Raw genomic sequence first — 23816 nt, forward strand, 5'->3', positions numbered from 1 at the left:
ATCCTGGACACATTAATGTTTGTCACTCCTATATTGGAATTATAGCATGGGAAGTTTCTGAGCATTGTGGGAACATGATGGGAAGGGTGGAAGAATTCCCAGAAGTTCTTGTCACAAAGTAAAATGGCCCCATCACTGGAGAAAAGTGCAGCAAGTTCTTGAATAAATGTCTACAAACAAAATGTGTATTTGGGTTAACTGGAGAATAGGCCCCGAAGAGTACAATTGGTATAATGTAAACCGGACTAGCCAATGTGATGTTCTCCAGATGTTGTTGGACTGCAATTCCAATCATCCCTGACCACTGGCAATGCTGCCTGGGGCTGATGGGAGTTGTAGTCCAACATCTGGAGGGCACCATATTTGCTACCCCGATGTAAACTCTCAGGGAGGGTTTCTACCTTGCTATTAATTTACTACCAGGAAAAGGCCTTTTGATTTTCCCAGGGTTTTAAGCCTCTGCAGAGATTGTCTTTATGTTTTCTTTGTCGTTGTTTTGGTTTAGCTGACTGCTTTTATTCTGCTCTTTTAAATTGTCTTTTTAAAAAATGGTCTCTGGATGTTCTTGTTTGATTTTATTTTTTATTGTAATCTTATTTTATTTTGCAAGCTGACCTAGGGACTTGGTGAAAGGCAGGATATAAATCTCTAAAAGAAATAATCAAAGATGAAGTAATTCATGTATTATTTATTGATGGCAGCAAAAATGTTATTTGTAAAAACAAAGAGGTACTAAAAGTAACAAGTGGGCCGGGGCAGGAATATTGGACTTTTAAATACGTGAAACTTACTGGATGAAAAACAGAGAAAGAGGAGGTGGACTGCCTTCAAGTCGATCCCAACTTATGATGACCCTCTGAATAGGAATTTCATGGTAAGCGGTATTCAGAGGGGGTTTACTTTTGTCTGCCTCTGAGGCTAGTCCTCCCCAGCTGGCTAGGGCTTGCTCAGCTTGCCACAGCTGCACAAGAAAGAGGAGGAAAAGGAGTTGAAATGGATTATTTTGAGAAAATTAAAAAATATAATAAAGACCCTGCTTGGGATGCGATAAACTGGATTCAGTTCATCAAGAATTAGGTAATAGTAAGACTATTTATGATGTGTTAGAGAAGAAAGAATAGTTAATCTTTTAAGTATAGGAAAAGGGTGAAAACAAGAGTCTTTGACTTATATAAGAAACATTGTAGAGCTCCTTGAATGTTCAGACTAAAACCTGGAGAGGATTCCACTGTAACACTCACATGGAGCCACCAGCCACCACTGTGAGCAACTCTGAAAGGTAGGTAGGTCTTTATTCTTTCCATTTTATTGATGAGGAAAGGAGACTGAGAAGTAATGATTTGTCCATGGTAACTTCTATACATCCACTGTAGAGCAGGGGTTTGGATCCAGGTTGGAGTCCAACATTTTGTGTATTAAAAAATGATACTAAATATATTGTACTCTCTGTGACTTTCAAGTGAATCCCTTATCTTCTTTGTGCTATTCAGTTTCCTAAACCACAAATCCTATGTTCTCTTCTGGCATGAAACAGTGGGAGCTTGCAATGCAAGTTGAGTTAGTAAATCACTATTTTGAAGCTGAAAGACACAGAACATTCTGACTGTTCTCATTTCCCATACATGACATTTCTCTGTGTTCCTGTGAGCAGAATAGGATCCTGCTGCCTCCAAACTGGCAGAGGTCCTACTCCTTGAAATACAACCAAAAATATGTCCAGGCTTCCCCTTAAGCTCTTGTGATTTTGTTCAAGCAGAAGAGTTGCTAACAATTCCATGTACTTGCATTGCAGTGAAGCAGGGTTGGCGGAAGTGTTTAGAAGTCTATATGGGGCCCATTCCAAAGAATGTTAGGCACACATTAACCCTGGTGAAATCCATGCAAACACTTAACTGTTCATCTGTGTCCCACTGATTGCACTGTTTGCCTCCCAAAACTGTTTGTTGACCCCCCCCGATCTGATAGAGATGTGGTTTCTCTTTGGATCATTTATAGACAAAGAATTACATAATGTTGCTGGGAACTTTGTCATGATATACTTTAATTTTTTTATTGAATTATTTTATATCAATACAACAAACACAACTATAACATAAGAACATAAGAAGAGCCTGCTGGATGAAGCCAATGTTCTCATAGTGGTCAACCAGTTGCCCTTGGGAAGCTTGGAAGCAGGACCTGAGTGCAACAACACTCTCCCCTCCAGTGGTTTCCAGCAACTGGTATTCAGTAGCATAATACCTCTGACCATGGAGCAGCAATGGGCTCCATTTGTGCAATAATCCAACTTGCTATTGGATTAATTATTATTTCTGATATTCTCTATCTTTGCGAAGAGAATTTCGAAGTATCAACTCTCAGCGTCTGGTTTCTGATTCATTCTTCTTCTTTTGCAATTCTTTTTCTTTAAGTTCACTTTGAAATCATCGATAGTGTGAGTAATACTTTTATTGACCTACTTTCTATGTGAGTTCTTCAAATGTGTATTCCCTTTCACTGACGTCAATGTTGTTGATTGTAGCAGCAGGGGAGAAGACACTAACTTGATTATCTGCCTTAATCTGTCTGCTCTGTAGTGCACTTGAAAAGGAATGTAACTAGGCAATCATTACAGAGTTTAGAATAAAACTCGAAGGAAGTTCGTGAATAAATAGCAATTATAATATCGATAATTCTCTGCAAAGAAAAAAAATCAGAGATCGGAAAAATGAAAAGATATTGGAGGAAAAAGGAAACGGATCGTTAATGACAACAAAGGGGGCCACACTTAAAAATGAAACATTAAAAAGGAGAGGATTCCATCCCTACCATGGAGGCAGAGCATAGCCATCATAGCTAATAGCCATGATAGCCTGTTTTATACACTTTTATAATGTCATCTCTTACTTACTTTTTCTCTAAACTAGAAAGCCTAAATGCTGCAAGTTTTTCTTATAGTGAAGTTGCTCCATCCCCAAGATCATTTTGGTTGCCTTTTTCTGAACCTTTTCCAACTCTCATCTTTTTTGAAGTGAACAGCAAAGAAACAAAAAAAAATGAGGAGGGAGGGGGAAAAGGAAAAGAATGTGAGTCAGCATCCAAAGATTTCAATTTTCGGGGATATCAGAAACAAAATACCTTCACACTCAGCTGGGGATAGAGTTCTGTCCAGACTTGCCATATAGTTTGTTGAGCATCTAATGTCTGTAATCTACAGTATGTAGCTGGTCCATATATGGCATGTGAGGATAGGTCTTCAATCCAATGGAGAATTGTTGGACTGTATTTTTCCAGTGTTGTAAAACAGTACATTTGGCAAGCAACAGGGTATGCCTGACTAAACCATTTCCACTGTCCTGGGGAAAGCATTCATAAGGAAGCATCCTATCAATGCTATTTTGTCCATAAATTTTACTTTTGTTTCCAGGACCAAGTTGATACAAACAGTAACCCCTGTCCAGAACTGAAAAAAACATGGCAGTATTATATTACGTCTGTCAAGGAGTCTCCTTCCATTGGTAAATTCAGTCATTTCATTTCAACTTAACATTTGTTAAGGGGATGGTTTCAGGAGCATGTTGTGATCTGCCAGGAAAGTTAAGCATTTTAAGTTTGTTTATGTAGTAGTTTTATTTGGAACTGAGTTACCTTATAAACTTTTGTTTTGTGATAGTCTAATAACTGGGTACACATTTATAAATCTGACCTTTGGCTTGGAAGGATTTAATTGTTATGATGTACTTTTAATAATTCATACTAACATTTTGTGCTGATGGGGGGAAAAGCACATACATGATAAAATGCACCAGGAAAACTCCATGAAGTGCTTTGCCACTCCTAAAAGCTTCTAACTCCTCTAAGGGGGCCCATAAACAGCGGAATTAGATTTTCATTTGGCAATATCAATTCCAAACTCAAGCCCTGCATCACCTAAACTCAAGATTCTAAACTTCTAGAGTAGGGCCCCGCTTCTTGGCACCCTACCTTTTGGCATTCCGCTAATACGGTGCCAGCAGGGTGATCAGCTGGAGGGGGGGCTGGAGCTCCCCGTGCTCCAGCAGATCTTGCCGGAGGAGGGGAAGATCAGCTGTAGAGCGCTACAGCTGATCTCCTCTTCTGGCGTGATCAGACTCCCATGCTGGAGCTAATCGTGCCGGAGGAGGGGAGGATCTTCTCCGGCGTGATCAATGGGTTAGGTTCCAGACCCCAACGCTACAGCTGATCCGCTTCTTGGCGGTTTTCGCTTTTCGGCGGGTGTCTGGAACCTAACCTGCCGTATGAGTGGGGCCCTACTGCATTATGGTTGCAGGATATGATATAAATCTATGGTGCGGCCGCATTTGAAATACTGTGTACAGTTCTGGTCGCCTCATCTCAAAAAGGATATTATAGAGTTGGAAAAGGTTCAGAAGAGGGCAACCAGAATGATCAAGGGGATGGAGCGACTACCTTACGAGGAAAGGTTGCAGCATTTGGGGCTTTTTAGTTTAGAGAAAAGGCGGGTCAGAGGAGACATGATAGAAGTGTATAAAATTATGCATGGCATTGAGAAAGTGGATAGAGAAAAGTTCTTCTCCCTCTCTCATAATACTAGAACTCGTGGACATTCAAAGAAGCTGAATGTTGGAAGATTCAGGACAGACAAAAGGAAGTACTTCTTTACTCAGCGCATAGTTAAACTATGGAATTTGCTCCCACAAGATGCAGTAATGGCCACCAGCTTGGATGGCTTTAAAAGAAGATTAGACAAATTCATGGAGGACAGGGCTATCAATGGCTACTAGCCATGATGGCTGTGCTCTGCCACCCTAGTCAGAGGCAGCATGCTTCTGAAAACCAGTTGCCAGAAGCCTCGGGAGGGGAGAGTGTTCTTGCACTCGGGTCCTGCTTGCGGGCTTCCCCCAGGCACCTGGTTGGCCACTGTGAGAACAGGATGCTGGACTAGATGGGCCACTGGCCTGATCCAGCAGGCTCTTCTTATGTTCTTATGATCTGTAGCTCTTCTAAATTATCAGCCTGACCCCAAACAATGAACGGGATTCACATAGCCTAACTTCCAGAAACGTAGCCACATTAGTCTGTTGCAGCAGTGAACAAAAAAGATTCTTGTGGTGCTAAATAGATTTAACTATGGCATAAGTCATTGTGGGCAAAAGCCCTCTTCATCAAATAAATAGAGTGTTGCCCAAAGTTGGGTGATATGCATGAATGTAGAGAAATGATGCAAACACTCAAGAGAAGCGTATACCATAACGAAATCGTTAAGGTGCCACAAGACTCATTTTTGTTTTTAACATTAGTTTGGAAACTTTTACAAGTTTGACAACTAGTGGCACTACTCTCATCAGCACTACTAAGCTGGATGCTATTACATTTTCTCCACTGTTGCAAACATCAGATAACTTCTAGACCCTTACTGGACTCTGCAGCTTCAGTCCATCTCTTATCTGCCTTGGCTCAAAGCTGCCACTTGTCTTTTCTGACGTAAAAATAGGCAATGTTTCTCTGAATCATCTGCAAAGGGCTTGAATGGACTGTGAAAGCAAGGTTAGTTCATCGATAGCCTCTAATTGGAGCCCCGGCCCTTGAATGAGCATGAAGCTTTTCTGTTTCATTTAATTATATGTCAAATAATTTCATAGAATAGTAGAGTTGGAAGGGGCCTATAAGGCCATCAAGTCCAACCCCCTGCTCAATGCAGGAAGACAAATCAAAGCATTCCCAACAGATTGCTGTCCAGCTGCCTCTTGAATGCCTCCAGTGTTGGAGAGCCCACTATCTCTCTAGGGAATTGGTTCCATTGTCTTATGGCTATAACAATTAGGAAGTTTTTCCTGATGTCCAGTTGAAATCTGGTTTCCTGCAACTTGAGCCCATTATTCCGTGTCCTGCGCTCTGGGATGATAGAGATCCCGACCCTCCTCTGTGTGACAACGTTTCATGTACTTGAAGGGTACTATCATATCTCCCCTCAGTCTTCTCTTCTCCAGGCTAAACATGCCCAGTTCTTTCAGTCTCTCATAGGCTTTGTTTCCAGTCTCCTGGTCATCCTTGTTGCCCTCCTCTGAACCTGTTCCAGTTTGTCTGCATCTTTCTTGAAGTGCAGAGACCAGAACTGGATGCAGTATTCAAGATGAGGCCTAACCAGTGCTGAATGGAGAGGAACTAATACTTCACATGATTTGGAAACTATACTTCTGTTAATGCAGCCTAATATAGCATTTGCCTTTTTTGCAGCCACATCACACTGTTGGCTCATATTCAGCTTGCGATCAACGACAATTCCAAAATCCTTCTCACATGTCGTATTGCTGAGCCAAGTATCTCCCATCTTATAACTGTGCATTTGGTTTCTTTTTCCTAAGTGTAGGACTTTGCATTTATCCCTGTTGAATTTCATTCTGTTGTTTTCAGCCCAATGCTCCAGCCTATCAAGGTCCCTTTGAATTTTGTGTCTGTCTTCCATGGTATTAGCGATGCCCCCAAATTTTGTATCATCTGCAAATTTGATAAGCATGCTCTGAACCTCCTCATCCAAGTTGTTAATAAAAATGTTGAAGAGCAGTGGGTCCAGGACCAAGCCCTGTGGTACCCCACTCGTTACTTCTGCCCAGTTTGAGAAGGAACCACTGATAAGCACTCTTTGAGTACGATTCTGGAGCCAACTGTGGATCCACCTGATAGTTGTTCCATCCAGCCCACATTTAGCTAGCTTGCTAATCAGAATGTCATGGGGCACTTTGTCAAAAGCTTTGCTGAAGTGGAGATATATTATGTCCACAGCATTGTCACAGTCTACAAGGGAGGTTACCAGATCAAAAAAAGAGGTAAGATTAGTTTGGCAGGATTTGTTCTTCATAAAGCCATATTGGCTCCTAGTAATCACTGCATTGTTTTCAAGGTGCTTACAGATTGACTGCTTTATAATCTGCTCCAGAGTTTTTCAAGGGATTGATGTTAGGCTGACTGGTCTGTAGTTCCCCAGTTCCTCCTTTTTGCCCTTTTTGAAGATAGGGACAACATTAGCTCTCCTCCAGCCATCCAGCACTTCTCCAATCCTCCATGATTTCTCAAAGATGATAGACAGTGGTTCTGAGAGTTCTTCAGCCAGTTCCTTCAATATCGAGGATGCAGTTTATCAGGCCTTGCTGATTTGAACTCATTAGGTATTCCTTGACGATTTGCCTATCAATCTCAAGCTCCAATCCTGCCCCTTCTACTTCATGTTTCCCGGGAGGGTCATAGGCCCTTTTTTGGGAGAAGACTGAGCCAAAGTAGGAATTGAGCACTTCTGCCTTTTCTTTGTCATCTGTTATCATTTTGCCATCCTCATTGAGTAGCTGTGTCACCATTTCTTTTCTCTGTGTTTTACTATGAATGTACCTGAAGAAAGCTTTTTTCTTGCTTTTTGCATCCCTCGCTAACGTCAGCTCATTCTCACCTTTAGCCTTCCTGACACCATCCTGGCAATTCCGTGATACCTGCCTGTACTCTTCCTTTATGGCCTGTCCTGTCCCTGTATGTGTCCATTTTTGTTTTCAGGTCATCTCTAAGCTTTTTGTGAAGCCACATTGGCTTCTTCTGCTGTTTTCCCTCTTTTTTCCTTGTTGGAATTGCTTGCCATTACACTTTTAGAATTTCCTTTTTTAGAAACTCCCACCCATCTTGGACTCCTTTTCTCATTAGGGTGGCTTGCCATGGAACTGTACTTACAATTGTTCTGAGTTTATTAAAATCAGCTTTCCTAAAGTCCAGGGTGTGCTTATGACTACTCTCATCTTTTGCTTCTGTTAAAATCAAGAATTCAAGTATGGTGTTGTCACTTTCCCCCAGAGTTCCCGTAACTGCCACTTTATCCACCAAATCATCTCTATTGGTTAGAATCAAGTCCAGGATAGCTGATCCTCTGGTTGCTTTCTCCACTTTCTGTAGGAGAAAGTTACCTCCAACACAAGTCAGAAATTTCTTTCTGCCGTGTTTGGCAGAATTTGTCTTCCAACAGATATCAGGATAATTGAAGTCCCCCATTCCTACTACATCATGCCTCCTCGAAACATTGGCTGTTTGCTTTTCAAAAGTTACATTCTCATCTTCTCCTTGATTGGATAGTCGGTAGTAGACTCCAAGCACCACATTCCTTTTATTACTTGCCCCATTAATTTTAATCCAGATATTCTCGGAGCTACCCAGCTCATCTTCCTGTATTTCTGTGCAAGGATATATATTTTTAACATATAGCGTGACTCCACCTCCCTTTTTATTCCTTCTGTTCTTTTTGAACAAGTTATATCCTTCAATTGCTGTATTCCAGTCATGGGAGTCATCCCACCATGTTTCAGTTATACCTATCAAGTCATAATTACCCTCCTGTATTAAGAGTTCAAATTCGTCCTGCTTGTTTCCCATGCTCTGCGCATTAGTATACAGACATCGAAGGCCATGTGATTTATGGCTTGGGTTCCTTACTACACTTTCTAAGGACTGTTACTGGGCCCTATTAGAGCCGATCTCTCTGTTCCCGTTACTGTACACAAGCCTTCATCAGACGTTACCACCAAGTTTACGTCTCCCTTCCCCTTAGGATTCCGTTTAAAGCCCTCCTAATGAACTTCTCCATGCTGTGGCCAAACACATTCTTCCCAGTCCTTGTGAGATGCAACCCATCACTTGCCAGCAGTCCATCTTCCAGGAAGCTTAGTCCGTGGTCCCAGGATTCAAATCTGTCACGTCAGCACCATCTTCGTAGCCATTCATTCACATGGAGTATTTTTCTTTCCCTTTCTACTTCTCTTCTAAGTACTGGAAGGATGGATGAAAAAACTATCTGGGCCCCAAAGTCCTTGAGTTTCCTTCCCAGAGCTTCAAAGTCTGATGTGATTTCTACATAGCTCTGTTTGGCAGTATTATTTGTTCCCACATGGATGAGGACAAAGGGATATCTGTCAGTGGGCTTGATGTATGATGGCAACCCTTCCGTCACATCTCTAATCCATCCTCCTGGTAGACAGGATGGCTCTTTCTCCTGCATAGTCTGTAACACAGGGGTGAGGAACGTCAGGCCTGGGGGCCAAATGCAGCCCTCCAGACCTGTGTACCTGAACTTTGGAATTCTCCCCAGGCCACACACTTAACTTTGCCCCCCAAGTGTTTTTGCCTGTCTACAGTATGTCCTTGAACTTTGATAGTGCCTCTTGCTTGTCTGGGTGGAGGGTAGAGAAGGGGGCGTGAGTGTGTGAGCCTAATGTACAAAGGTAAAAACTACATTTGTGGCTCAGCCCACATTTGTCTTGGGCCATACCCACCACTGGCATGTGGCCCTTTGAAGGCTGCTCAGAAGGGAATATGGTCCCCTATCTTTGCTGTGGTGCCTGTCTTTTCATAAGGTGCTTCAAATCTTTCAAGGTGGCAAATTGCTAGTGATGCTGTTGCAGCAGTGTTGGCGTTCTTCGAGGCTGAAGATAAAAATGAGGAAGCAAAGCCAATGAGATGCAGGCAGAATCTCTTTTGGATACAGTTGTCCAACAAGGTAGAGGACTTGGGGCTGCAGGCGGTTGCTGCTCCATGTCATAACATCCCCAGGTGCCCACAGCAGTGTTGCTATGGGTGCTTGGAGTTAAGAAGCTGTGCTGGTTCCACACGTGACATGTCAGCAGCATGATTTGATTCTCATCTTATAACAAGGCAATGCTTTGGGTTATGTGCAAGTAACCCCAAAAAGTCATCCCTCAAAAAATGTGTTGTGCTGATCAGTGATTCTACCCCAGTTCAGAATGGTGCAAATGTGACAAGATTAGTCATAGATATAGATGTCGTACATCAAAACCCATCTGTTTTCTGTGGTATTGTTATCCAGAAAGAGACTGTGTTGCTTCACCAACGTAGGATATCAGTACTCTTGGTTACCCTTTGTACTGTCTGGGGAAAAAATCCAGGCCAAAGGTAATACCTGCCCAGAACCCCTGGAGGCAGATCCAAATAGCCACTGGCCGTCAATGGGGAGCAGCCATTGTTTATTGATCCCAGTCCACCCTTGGTGCAATCTAAAATATTTTTGCACTCATCATGATCTGACCCAGTGTTCTTCAAGCTTGGCTCCCCAGAGGTTGTTGGGCTACAACACCCATCATCCCTAACCACTGGGTAAGCTGGCTGGGGGTGATGAAAATTGGAGTCAACAGCATCTGGAGAGCTACAGGTCCTGCTTTATAGGCTTTCAGTGCATTAAACATCATATTGATACATGGTTAAGAGCTCCCTCACAGCTAAGGAAAATGTGGTTTTTCACCCTCTTTGTCCATTGACTTTTACCAGGAGACTACTTGCTGTTTTTTGCCCTTTGCCCAGCAAGTAAGCTCTGGGTACAGGGCATGGGCACAACTAGCCTTGGTCACATGTGTGATGTTAATCAGGTGTGCTTACCTTGGGTGCATGCATGGAATCTTGTAAGTAATGAACACCCATGGATTTGTATAAGAACATAAGAAGAGTGCTGCATCAGGTGATGACCATCTAGTCCAGCATCCTCGTCTCACAGTGCCCAAACAGATGCTGACTGGCATTTGGATAAATTCATATTCCTACCCATGTCATCCATCCAATTTGGTGGGTTTTTTTACTGATTGCATGGTGGTATTATTATTAACAACAACAATAATAATATCCTGCCCTTCCTCCCAGTAGGAGCCCAGGGCGGATTGCATACATGCACAGGTTCATGCAAAGCATTCTGCTGCAGTTCAGCCGTTGGTGGCAGTGGTATGAGATCAAGCTCCTTCCCACAACATGTACACCCTGCATGCTGGAGCACAATGTGAGTGGCTGTGAAATAAAAGTAATTTTTCTCCCAGCACACCCATCAAAAGCTATGCATCAAAGCTATGCACACATATATTCCCAGAGTCCATTTGTAGCACCTGACTGCATAGTCAATGGTTTCCGGTTATGGACAAAGTTTCATTTTGGATGTTCTTTGCAACAGGATTGGCTACCATGTCCCTTGCTTTTGATGAAAAGTGCTGTTCAATTTATTTTCTTATGTTTGCTATTCCGGCAGCATTGTATATCATTTTAAATAGTTTTTGAGGCTTCTAACTTTTTTGGTTTGTTCCAATTTTTAGATGTTTAACATTTAATTGGGTTTTCCTAGATATTTTTCTTCATACATATTTTGTTTTTGTAATATATATAAAGAAAGCTGATAATTTTTGTTTCACATTGATTCAGTGGGAGACTATGAGACTGTATTATATCCTACATTTTATCATCCCATTACCTAGGGATAATACTATTTTTATATTTACAGTGTCCCTGAGAAAGGATTTGATCCAATACGTATCATCAGGCCTAGGATAAATCCCATTCAACGCATCTGGATTTTCTTCCGTCCCTCCCCTTGTCAGTGGTACTTTCCCAGTTTTGTGACTGACTTGATGCCACATATACTACATGCCTTTTTGCAGTGGCGTTTTGTAGCACAGCCTAATTATCCATTTGCATCATAAGCAGAGATGGCCTTTCCACTAGATGGCTGCCTAGGACAGCACTTCATAGGGACCAGTATGTAACACTAGAACAATCTGAGGGATACAAAAAGGCAAAAGAACAAACAAGTGATAGTTAAAGTACACAGATGAAAACTCCTACACAAACAGTGTATGCATATTTACTTTGAAGTAAGTTCAGTAGGCCTTACTCCCAGGTAAGTGTGCATGAGATTTCAGCCTCAGTGTATTATATGTGCTACTAAAAAATAGAACTAAAAAAAGGTGATCATGAGTCAACTGGGTGCAAGTCATTGGGTGCTAACCCCTGTAGAAGTTGAAAATGAAGAATGGAACAAGGGTTCCCTGTTAGCTGTTGATAAGCCACCACAATTGAAGGGATGGGAGAAGGTGGGGAATCCAGGCTAAGGATGGGAGGGTATGAGATTCTAGTTTTGGTGTACAAAGCCCTATACAGCTTGGGACCAGGATACCTGAAAGACCGTCTTACCCCTTATATACCCAACTGATCACTGCACTCTGCAGGTGAGGGCCTCCTGAAGATATCATCTTATCAGTAGGTCCGTTCTCTGCTGTAGCGGTGCCTACCCTTTGGAATTCCCTCCCCTTAAATATCAGACAGGAGCCCATCTCTGTTATCTTTTAGGTGCCTACTGAAGACCTTTCTCTTTCAACAAGCCTTTTAAGTAGAGACCTCATCCCAGTCTGCATCTGTGTTGGAATTGCATTTTAATACGTTTACTACAAAAAAGCTTTTTGTTTTTGTTTTTAGAGCTTTTTCAAAATAAATGCTTTTAAATATGTTTTGTTTTAATATAACAAAATTGGGGGGCATAGCTAGTACCATGGAAGACAGAAACAAAATTCAAAGGGACCTTGATAGGCTGGAGCATTGGGCTGAAAACAACAGAATGAAATTCAACAGGGATAAATGCAAAGCTCTGCACCTTGGAAAAAGAAACCAAATGCACAGTTATAAGATGGGGGATACTTGACTCAGCAATACGACATGTGAGAAGGATCTTGGAATTGTCATTGATCACAAGCTGAATATGAGCCAACAGTGCGATGTGGCTGCGAAAAAGGCAAATGCTATTTTAGGCTGCATTAACAGAAGTATAGTTTCCAAATCATGTGAAGTATTAGTTCCTCTCCATTCAGCACTGGTTAGGCCTCATCTTGAATACTGCATCCAGTTCTGGTCACCGCACTTCAAGAAGGATGGAGACAAACTGGAACAGGTTCAGAGGAGGGCAACAAGGATGACCATGGGACTGGAAACAAAGCCTATGAGGAGAGACTGAAAGAACTGGGCATAGTTAGCCTGGAGAAGAGAAGACTGAGGGGAGATATGACAGCACTCTTCAAGTTTATGAAATGTTGCCACACAGAGAAGGACCGGAATCTCTTCTTTATCATCCCAGAGTGCAGGACATGGAACAATGGGCTTAAGTTGCAGGAAACAGATTTCGACTTGACATCAGGAAAAATGTCCTGTTAGAGCCATATGACAATGGAACAAATTACCTACAGAGATAGTGGGCTCTCCAACACTGGAGGCATTCAAGAGGCATCTGGACAGCCATCTATCAGGAATGCTTTGATTTGGATTCCTGCATTGAGCAGGGGGTTGGACTTGATGGCCTTATAGGCCCCTTTGAACTCTCCTATTCTAGATTCTAATGTTTTTAAGGATGTTTTGTTTTGATATATTTTAAAGGCTGTTTTTATGATGTTTTGGAGTGTTTTTAGTGCTTTTGTTTACCACCCTGGGTTCCTACTGGATTAGATTATAAATCTAATAAATAAATAATAAAAAATATGATTCAAAAGACCATGGCACCAAAGACCTTGGACCAGCCCTGCCAGGAATCTTGGTTGATGGCTGTCATGGCCCCGTCGGAGGACTCATCAGACGAGGATGACTCGGGAGTAACAGCAGCAGACCCAGAAGCAGCAGACCCAGAAGGAGAAATGGAGAAAACTCCTGAGAACTCAGCTCCTTCTCCCCCTCAGCTGCAGAGCACCCCAGACACAGCTGAAGCCCTTCAGCCAGGCGCAGACAGTGAACAGGATACTCCCCCCTCACCTGCAGAACGTAGACAGCAGAAGGTCAGGCAGAAGAGGGGCAGGCCCGTCCACTTAAGGCCAAAACGCTGAGGGCTCACACCTGCTGACAAACCTGCTCCTTAAAAGACAAACCTTGGCTTCAGCTTGTTGCTGACTACAACGTCAGGCATGGCTTCGTGTGTTTGTAGTTTCCCTGAACCTTATCTTGGACTGACTCCTTGGCAATTGAACCCGGACCTCTACTGACTTCGCTTCTGGACTTCTGGCTTGGCACGTAAGCTTGGAAAGGGCCTTGCCCTTATCACGCTTCATCCTTGTTAGCCTGGCAGATTTACGACCAGGCTGCCAGCTAAGGACTTTCCTGCCCTGGTAAACACCCAGGAATTTCCAGCCCCCACCTGCACTGCTGTCTCGGTGCAGAGCTGACAATGGCAGGCATGCACACCGTTCACACACTTCATTCACACGACACAAAAGGTAAGTGGGTCACTTGTATCAATGTTGGGCTACGGAGCTGCTGGCCCAGGGCAGGCTGGTGCTGGCCCTGTATACTTCATCTGCTAAAGGGCTCCTTCTGGGAAGAAGGGCAAGATCAAAATTTAAATAATGATGATGATGCAAAACATTTGCCTTACAGTTCTTACATGTGCACACAATCTGCCATTCAGTAGGCAGACTTTATCCCCTAACTACAGAATAGAAATCTTTCAGTGAAATGCTTCAATAAACTGAAAAACATTGTTGTTTTCTTCTTCTCTCCCCCGCCCCAAGCTTCATTTAGCCTCTCCACCAAAAACCAATTTCATAAACCAGGTAATAAACGGATGTGTTCAGAATAAACCTGAGATGAAGCCAGAAGGGTTGCATTTTGTTTGTCTTCCTGCGTGTTTTATTGTGGAGGTGATGAAGTGCAGTGCATGCAAGAATGCTGGAAGGATGTTCCTGGACCACGAGCCACAATTGTGGCCACATCAGAACTATACGTTTAAAGCACTCTCATACCACTTTAAACAGCCACGGCTTCCCCCAAAGAGTTCCTTGGAAAGTGGGATTGTTACATCACTCTGAGAATTATAGCTCTGTGAAGGGAATAGGAGTCTCCTGACAACTTTCAGCACCCTTCACACACTACAGTTCTCAGCAGTCTTTGGGGGAAGCCATGACTGTTTGAAATAGGGTTGCCAGGTTCAGGGCTTGAGACTGATCCTGTATCTTTAGGAGTAGTGCAGGTGTTCTTGCAACCCTGTAGTGGGAAAAACTACAAGGTGGAATTCTCCCTTCTCCCTGCACAACTTTTAAAGATACAGAAGACCTCTAGCTGTTGAGGCATGAGCCCCTGTCATTCAAATTACCATAGGGCAAACACCATTTTTGTAGCTGCCTATATTTCCTACGAGATCTTCCGTGGGACAGAGCGGTAAGCGGTGGTAACGCAGCCAAAGCTCTGCTCACGGCTGGAGTTCAATTCCAACGGAAGGAGGAAGTCAAATCTCTGGTAAAAGGGGTCGAGGTCCACTCAGCCTTCCATCCATCCGTGGTCGGTAAAATGAGTACCCGGCATATGCTGGGGGGGTAAAGAAAGGCCAGGAAAGGACCTGGCAATCCCACCCCATATATACGGTCTGCCTAGTAAATGTCGCAAGACGTCACCCTAAGAGTCTGAAACGACTCGCACTCTACGTGCGGGGACACCTTTACCTTTTTTTTTATATTTCCTACACAAGGACTTTCCAGGACTTTCTAATACACCTCAACTCACTTAAGGACTGGTCTACATGTTTATTGGAGGAGAGGGGACATTGTTCTGGGACTTTACCACTTCAAGATTGCAAGTGGGTGGGTGGAGAATCACCTAACTTTTGTGCTCATCGCAGTGATGTCACACATGCACTCTCCAACAGGTATTCATGACATTAACACAATCACATCCCACACAACATTCACTATTGCAATTGACGTATTAGCAAAGGAGTGGAGATGACTGCATTTTCCCCAGTAATAAAAACATTATATTGTAGCTGCTGTGGAAAATACAATATCCTGATAATGAGAATTACCCTGCAAAAGAGGTATATGGAATGCATACAACTCCTACTCAGTAATCTAATGAGCACATCTTCTATTGCATAAAGGAAGCACTTAAAAAAAAACCCTGGGCATTCTGAAACAGGCAGGTGTTCTCATAGGGTGAAAAGAAAACTTCAAGTGAACCCATTACTTGACACCACATCACAACATCTGTTGGTTCTGAGAAAGTAGGGACAGAGGAAGCTGCCTTTTATACCATGTCAGACCTTTCGTCCATCTAGCTCAGTATTGTCTACACTGACTGGCAGCAGGATTTCAGGATTTCTGAAATCCTCCAGGATTTCAGGCAGGGGTCTATCCTACCCCTACCTGAAGATGTCAAGGATTGACCCTGGGACCTTCTGCATCCAGAGCTTGGAAAAGTTACTTTTTTGAACTACAACTCCCATCAGCCCAATGCAGTGGCCATGCTGGCTGGGGCTGATGGGAGTTGTAGTTCAAAAAAGTAACTTTCCCAAGCTCTGTCTGCATCCACAGCCGAGGCTCTACCACTGAGCTACGGCCCTTCCCCCAAGTGAGATGTAAAGGAATGGGGGAGGCACAAGCAACTGGAAGTTCTTCATAATTTCAGGGAGCAGAAAGAATGGCTGCCAAGCACCACAGACACCGCATTGGCATGAATCATGCATTGCTTGTTTAAAGAGAGGTCAGCCTCATTAATAATGGAGGAAAGGCTCTCTGCTCTGCCTTCTGCCTGCATCTTCCAACACCAGCGACTCATGAAATTTGCATGGACTTTCTCAAGGCATTTGTGGGCTGATGGGGAAAGAAGCAACAGAGCAAGAAGCTGCGGCACATTTCTGTGCATATTTACTAGGTGCTGAATCAGTGTGGGATTAATTTGCACACATCTGCTTAGATCCTTTCTGGCACACGCTGTAAAATGCATGTGACTGCGGCTTAACCATCCGTTCATCCGTTCTCAGGACTTGTAGTACTGACTTTGTTTGCTCCACTAACTGATGGATTTTAAGCCAGAAACATGTTTAAATTTTAAGACAGACACGTGTTTATGAGCAGCACAGTCCCATTTGTTTTTGTTTTTCCAGATTTCCCAGTGTTGTTTTTGCCCACTCAAAGTGAAACTAGGCAGGATATTTGCTTGCACTATTGTATTTTTAAAAAACAAAAACTCATTAAGACATGTACAGTATGTCAGGGCTGAGCTGTGCATGGTTGGACGTGAATCCACACCCAGGAGTCTCGCTGTCCAGTGCTAGAACTTGACTCAAGCCAGGGTGCTAAACTAGGGTTGGACCTGAAGTGCAGTAGGCAAAGGTCATTATCTATTGATTACACCAGGACAGAAGCCCAGGAACCTGATATTTTACATAAGGCCTGGCCAGTATACAGGCTGCCAATCACAGGGGCTGATGTGCCACAGCTTTGAGGCCTGAACACCTACAGGCCTGGGCAGTTCACTACGAAGAAGTCCCAGCCTGGTTTGAGTACTACGATGCTAGAAGTTGCCACCAGTGTCACTATTTTCTGAGAGGAACTGAAGCACATACTGGGAAATTTAGGTTTGCACAATTAAAGTAGATTAAAGTATTATTTCACCTGAGTGCAACAAATCCTCTTTTTTTAAAAAAAAGGAAAAAAAAGATGGACTTTTGAGATTAGGAAAAGGACAGGGAAATGCACTCAAAAGTGTGGGATGAATTAATCTTTAATGGGAAGACGTAAACACCTCTTAATAAAATTTATCTGCTCCATAAACAAATCAGAATGAATGCTCAATAAAGACATGACATAGTCTAACCTCTACATAAGCTTTGTGAAAGCAAATCAGGACACATGCCAAATAAGCCGGTTGCCTCTAGGAACCCTCGGATGGTGGTGCATTTCCACCCACCACCAGCAACAGATTTTTCACAAACTGGCAGTGGAGGTTTGTGCAACTGTATAAAGAAAGGCAGGCAGCGGGAAATCTCTTCCGATCAAGTGGGAAACAAATCTAAAGCAGTAACCACTTTAACCTCTTATATGTGAAAAATGCCTTCAGCCTTGTATCTGACCATTCCCACATTACAAAGATTAACATCTGCAATCCTGTGAGTAAACCCCATTGAGTTCAATAGGACTCACCTCTTAGTAGACTTGGTTAGGATTGGGCTGTGAGGCTAATCTCTGCCTGCCTGCCTTTTGGAAAAACAATGGGTGGAAGGTATAGCAACAGAAGTGGTCCCCATCCAATATCATCAAGATGGCAAAAAGATTTAAACAAGCTTGAAATGCCAAACAGTGAATAAGTCCAGTTTTATTAGATACTCTGTGGCGCACATAAATATTTGTTTGGATGAGGGTGACAAAACTTTAAGTTTCTATTAAACAGTGGTCAACAATTGATTATAAACAAATTGCAATTAATAATTAAATTAGTTTAAGAATCTTGTTTTACTGTGATTAATAATGAAGGCAATAAAAATATTTTCTTTAAAGACTTAAACGGTCCCTTTCAAAGGTTTCGTTTTGCAAAATTATTAAGGAAAGAAAACAGGTTTTATCTTTCTGCAATTAGACACTCTGTAGCACATATAAAATAATTGGTTTTGATGAGGATGACAAAACTTTCTTTAAGTATTTAAGTATTTAAATACCTTCATCTTTCAACAAAACTTTCAACAAGCCTTTTGAGATCTTATCCCAGTCTGAGTCTGTTTTTAATGTTTTTAAATCTTTTTTAAAAAATAGATGTTTTTAAACCTTTTTTTAAAAAAGATTTTTTACAGCTTTTTAAAAAAATTAAATTTTAAAGATGTTTTGTTTAAATATATTTTAAAGTCTGTTTTTATGTTGTTTTAAAGTGTTTTTAGTGCTTTTGGTTGCCGCCCTGGCTCCTACTGGGAGGGATTATATAGTCAGCGGGGATTTTTCACATTCCGCAATGTTAAATGGAAAATATCCCCCCATGCCATTCTGAGGCTTCCCATAAGCTCATTTCAAAACAAAACCTTACAAAACGTATAGTTCTGAACTCAGAAACGCTTGCTTAACAACCCTGTCAATTTTCATGGCGATACACAAAACAGTCAGAGAGAATCGAGAGTTCAAAGTCTAAAAAGAGAGAAAAAAACTCAGAGCCCTTTTGGACTTTTTTCTGCGAGTTCTCATAATCTGTTGAAATTCATTAAAAATCAGCCATGTTCACAGAGTACCTGTAATCCTAATACTGACCTTGCCTCATACTCTGACCTTCATCTACTGCAGTTTAATAGTTAAAAAAATGCCTGGTTGATTTTTAATTAATTTAAGAAATTTTGGCTGGAAGCCTATTATAACGCGGGGCATGCTCAGTAAGGAGCAACTGTCAGTGTTCTAAAAGCCTCACAGCTGCTGGGCTTGGCTAATCAGAGGGCCACACACACACCAGACTTGATTTCACTTGAGACAGTCATGGCTTCCCTCAAAGAATCCTGGGAAGTGTAGTTTGTGAAGGGTGCTGAGAGGAGACTCCTATTCCCCTGAGAGAATGGTTGTCAGCCACTCTGATTGAAGGTCTGTGAGAGGAACAGGGTGTCTCCTAGCAACTCTCAGCACCCTTCACTAACTACACTTCCCAGGATTCTTTGAGAGAAGCCATGATTGGCTTTGAGCCATGGCTTTGAGAGAAGCCATGATAAATTCTTTTAAATTGTTTTTAAAATATGTGCTTTTAAATTTGTATATTTGTTTTTAATGTTTTTAGTTATTGTAAACCGCCCAGAGAGCTTCGACTATGGGGCGGTATGTAAATACACTAAATAAATAAATAAATAATGATTGTCCAAAGTGTAATAGAGGTCTGGTGTGGATGTGGCCAGGGACAGCTTTGTTTTAAATTTGGGTGGGAGGTAGGGTTGCCAGGTTGAGGGCCTGAGACTGATCCTGTATCTTTAGGAGAAGAGAAAGTCACCCAAGTGCCAGTGTTCTTGCAACATTGTAATGGGAAAAACCACAAGGTAGAATTGTTCCTTCCCCCTGCCCAACTGTGAAAGATACAGAAGACGTCTTGGTTGGCAGGCCCAGCCTGGTCAGTTTTACCTATCCTAATCATGATTGCATAGGAGTATATACGATTCAACTAAATAATCATGCAAATGATCAGACCTGCCTTTTCCCTCCTTCCCCTTTCCTCTCCCTTCCTCCTCCCCTCTTCCTTCTTCCGCCTTCCCTGCCCACTCCAGCCCTCTGTCCCTCCCCCCCAGTCACTTTTACCTATCCTAAGCATGATTGCACGGGAGTAAATCCCACTGAACTCAATAAACATGCAAACAACCACATCTGTCCTTCTTCTCCCCTCCCTCTCCTGCCTGCTCCCATCTCAGTCCTCCCCTCTGCCTTTCCACCCCTCCCTTCTCCCCCTCCTCCCTTCCCCATCCCCGTGGTCAGTTTCACCTATCCTAAGCATGATTGCCTGGTGTGTGTGTGTGTAAATCCCACTTAACTCAATAAGCATGCAAATGATCAATCCATTCTCAGCAAACTTGCACAGGATCCCATTTCTTACCTCCTGGATTAAAAAGCAGGGAAATTCACTAATAGGCAAAAAACCTTGCAGTTTAAGAATGTATCTATAGCCCGCAGATATTTCTACCAAACTTTAAAAAGCAGGGAAATTGGGCAGCTATAGTGAATACACCAGGGGAGCAGGAGACCTGAACTCCTCTATGAGATATTGTACTGCCCTACAAAGTTGTCAAAATGCAAACACAATTTGGGTTGGTCTTTCACAGTCCAATCCACTTGCTGTTTAGCTTGGAAGAATTTGGTAACATGTGCCTCTGAGCATATGGTGAGTGGTGGCAACAATCAGCCCAAATAATAGAAAGAAGATATGTCCTGTGCTGATTTTGTTTTAGCCGGGAGGACGCAACATTATTAAGACAGTTGATATAGTTCAGATGGTCACTTTAAATATGTCTGATTTACTTTGCAATTTTAGTGAAGTTTTCTATAGGAAATCATTTTCTTTTGCTTTTGTTTCTATGAATATGTGAAGTACAGCAACACTTCGCAAAATTTATACTAAAAAACCTCCAAACATAATTGTGGAATAATGGCACTGACTGCTGCAAAATAGTCTCCAGTGGACCACAGAAGTGTCACAATTTGCACAAGATAAAACAGTGGGAGGTGAAATATATTCTAGCAAAATTCTAGGTGTGCTCTATGTTTTTAATTGACCGTGAACACCTTGCCTTAAATAAAGTGGTTTAAACATAGCAGGCTGAAAACATGCATCCTCTTTTTTCCAACAACTAGAGTCATTGCTAAAGTAGCAGCATATTGTAATCAGTCTGATTTTACATTAAACTGCAGTTTCAGGTCCAACTGTTAATGCATCCAAAATAGAAATAGACCATAACCTCCAGTTTGAAACAAAAAGGCTATCTTCACCATCATACGACATTGACCAATAAAAAGGCTTTGAAATTAATAAAAATAAATTTGACACAGATTTCTAGGATGAATAATGAGGGAAATAAAATTTTCTAGTTTAGATTCTCTGTAGAAACAGTAGTAACACAGGAAAGAAGCAAAGTAAGAAGAACACCAACAAACATACAAAAATATAATTCTCCATCTTTGGAGTTGGCAGGTGTTGCCACCACTCACCATGTGCTCAGAGGCACATGTTACCAAATTCTTCCAAGCTAAACAGCAAGTGGATTGGACTGTGAAAGACCAACCCAAATTGTGTTTGCATTTTGACAACTTTGTAGGGCAGTACAATATCTCATAGAGGAGTTCAGGTCTCCTGCTCCCCTGGTGCATTCACTATAGCTGCCCAATTTCTCTGCTTTTTAAAGTTTGGTAGAAATATCTGTGGGCTATAGGTACATTCTTAAACCACAAGGTTTTTTGCCTATTAGTGAATATAAATATAAATCAAATAATAAATAAATAAATAAATAAATAAATAAATAAAGTATTTATTAAACATCCCTGCCTCGCTTTTCTTCCCTTAGGTTCTTGAAGATTTGGTTCTCCTTATGAGGATGTAAGAAATGTAGAAAGGCTGGCCCCCAATGCATTCCTGGACTGCAGTTCGTGCTTATCATTTTACATTAAAGGTAACTGAAGGACACTTTATATGTGAGTATCTCACCAACCAAATAACTTTTAATTTCCCCTCCAAACTCCACACTGATGTGCACACCGGCGACGTGCCTGGTGCATGGAAAAAACAGTCTTATTCTAAAGGTAGAAAACACATTAACTGTTCTGCCGGTTCCAGTGTGTCTCTACCTCTCTCTCCTGAAAAACAGGGGATACAATGCTACTCAAACTCTTTTGTCCCTTTTCCCTGCAGAACCCGGTGGGAACCGCTTGAGTGTTGTTTTTTAATTTGCTTCTAAGAGATTTCGCAACTGATCGGCAGATAAACCCATTTCCCCTACAGGTGCGGCTAGTGGAAATGCTTTGATCCAGCAACTAGTATGTTTACAGCCCCCGTCTCTTAGCAATCTTTGCATTTCTTTCTTAGCATCATTACCTACCTGGCTATAAACATGTGATAAAACAGCTACAACCTAAACTCATTGCCAATTGAAGGCCAAACTACAGGTTTCTTAGATACATAACATAAAGCTATATTATAACTATGTGTCAGGGGATCCCTTCAGGGAGGGGAGGCTTAGCTCTTCCTTTTCCAATGTAATTAGAACTAAAATCACTCCCCCTACACAGCTAAAAAGGTTTTTCATAAGTCTAGCCATGGGGAGCGGATTTTTTGGCTCTAATCACACTGGGGAGGAAAGAGAAAGCCTCCCCATGCACCACCTTTCCTACAAGGATATACTGTCCCCATCCCCCGTCTGCACCTATAGTATCAAGTTTGAGGTGTCATTTGGCCTTGCTACTGTTGAAGTAGAAACAGAGAAGTGACTTCCTTAAAGGCCAGACTAGACACTATTTGTTAGAAGTGGGGCAACAGCAACTCCTGTTTGGAGTTACGTTGTTTGTATTCCAGAAGGAAGATAGAGTTAGGGTCCTCCAGCTGGCTAGGCTTGCCTACCTTTACCTGTGCTCTTCTCTGCCTAGCTTCCTTCCCTTGTAAACTGATATGCTCAGGGAAGCTGACCTGCCCCTCCTTTGTCTTCTTCAACTGTCCAAGAGAGAGGACACACCTTTGTTTTTGTTCTCTCCTGAGCCATGAGGGCAACTCCCATGTCTGGGCATTGCGACTTCAACTTAGTTAGTTAGTTAGAACTAGTTATCCCTTTCCTATCTACTATGTATTTCTATAAATAAAGTAGTTTTTCTTATTTTACTAAGTATTAAGTCTCAGTGATTTAACTGCAGGGTAAAGGCCTGCTACTTAGGTAAATACACACACTGGCACACACACAGCTCAGACCGCTGAGTATCTCTGCATACTTCCATAACACCATTCACGCATGTAGCAACTGCATGAATGTTTTTTTTAAAAAAAGGAGGTGCTAGGGAATGCTCCTTATTAGCAACCTGGGGATGGGGGTGGGGTAAAAAGAGGGGCTTTAGCCCTTTGCCTGTCACAGCTTGGGCCGCCCATACCTGTGCTCTTTGTAAATGTGCTTTGCTGTAAATGGGAGGCCTCCTTCCAATGCAAATATTGTGGGCCTGATCCAGTTTGTGACCTCAGCAGCAGTTAGAGGTTTAAAGCCCATTTCCACACCACCATCAGGGTCTGAATCCCAGTCATCTCCCTCTGCACCTGCTAATTCCATTTAGATAGCCAGAATGGAAATAGCTAGCAGTTGGAAAGCAACGACTATGAAAACTGGATTTCATGGACAACTTAGCTCAGCAAATGCATGTAGCCAGTGGTCTTGTGTAGTCAGATTCCTTCATGGAAAGATGGTACCCATTCATTTCATGTGTTAAAAACTTCAGCTAGACATTGTACTAAAAGCAATAAAGAGTTTTGGACACATGTACGTAGCTTGCAAAATGTTCATCTTTGGAGGGGTCTTGACAAGTCCCCTGTTCTGGTCCTGCAGAAGAGCCAAAAAGGCCAAGGCAGATTGGTTGTCACAGCACCATGGAGAGCTCTTAGTGAGCAACTTGTTCTCACAAGGGTTGGAAGTGAACAGAAGCCTTTTGAGCTGCTGCCTCCAGTCCAGCTTTCCTAGTCTCCATCTCCTTTTGGAGAACTAGAATCTCTGAAAGGGCCAACTCTCTGGCCACAAGACAGTCACTTCTGCATTCCATGGC

General features: G+C 42.3%; 1 protein-coding gene across 3 annotated transcripts in view; it reads left to right on the forward strand.

The window, feature by feature from the left end:
- The window catches only part of LOC133385416 (galactosylgalactosylxylosylprotein 3-beta-glucuronosyltransferase 1-like), a 94896-nt gene that overhangs the window by 22246 nt on the left and 48834 nt on the right, over nucleotides 1-23816 (forward strand). For 2 of the 3 annotated variants that reach the window (XM_061628386.1, XM_061628388.1), the window contains exon 2: nucleotides 21590-21716. The gene's annotated coding sequence lies outside the window, so the exon portion shown is untranslated. The remainder of the gene's footprint in view (nucleotides 1-21589; nucleotides 21717-23816) is intronic. The other variant, XM_061628387.1, reaches the window with a different exon arrangement.

Source organism: Rhineura floridana, chromosome 5 (genome assembly GCF_030035675.1).
Source record: "Rhineura floridana isolate rRhiFlo1 chromosome 5, rRhiFlo1.hap2, whole genome shotgun sequence".
NCBI classification, from domain to species: domain Eukaryota; kingdom Metazoa; phylum Chordata; class Lepidosauria; order Squamata; family Rhineuridae; genus Rhineura; species Rhineura floridana.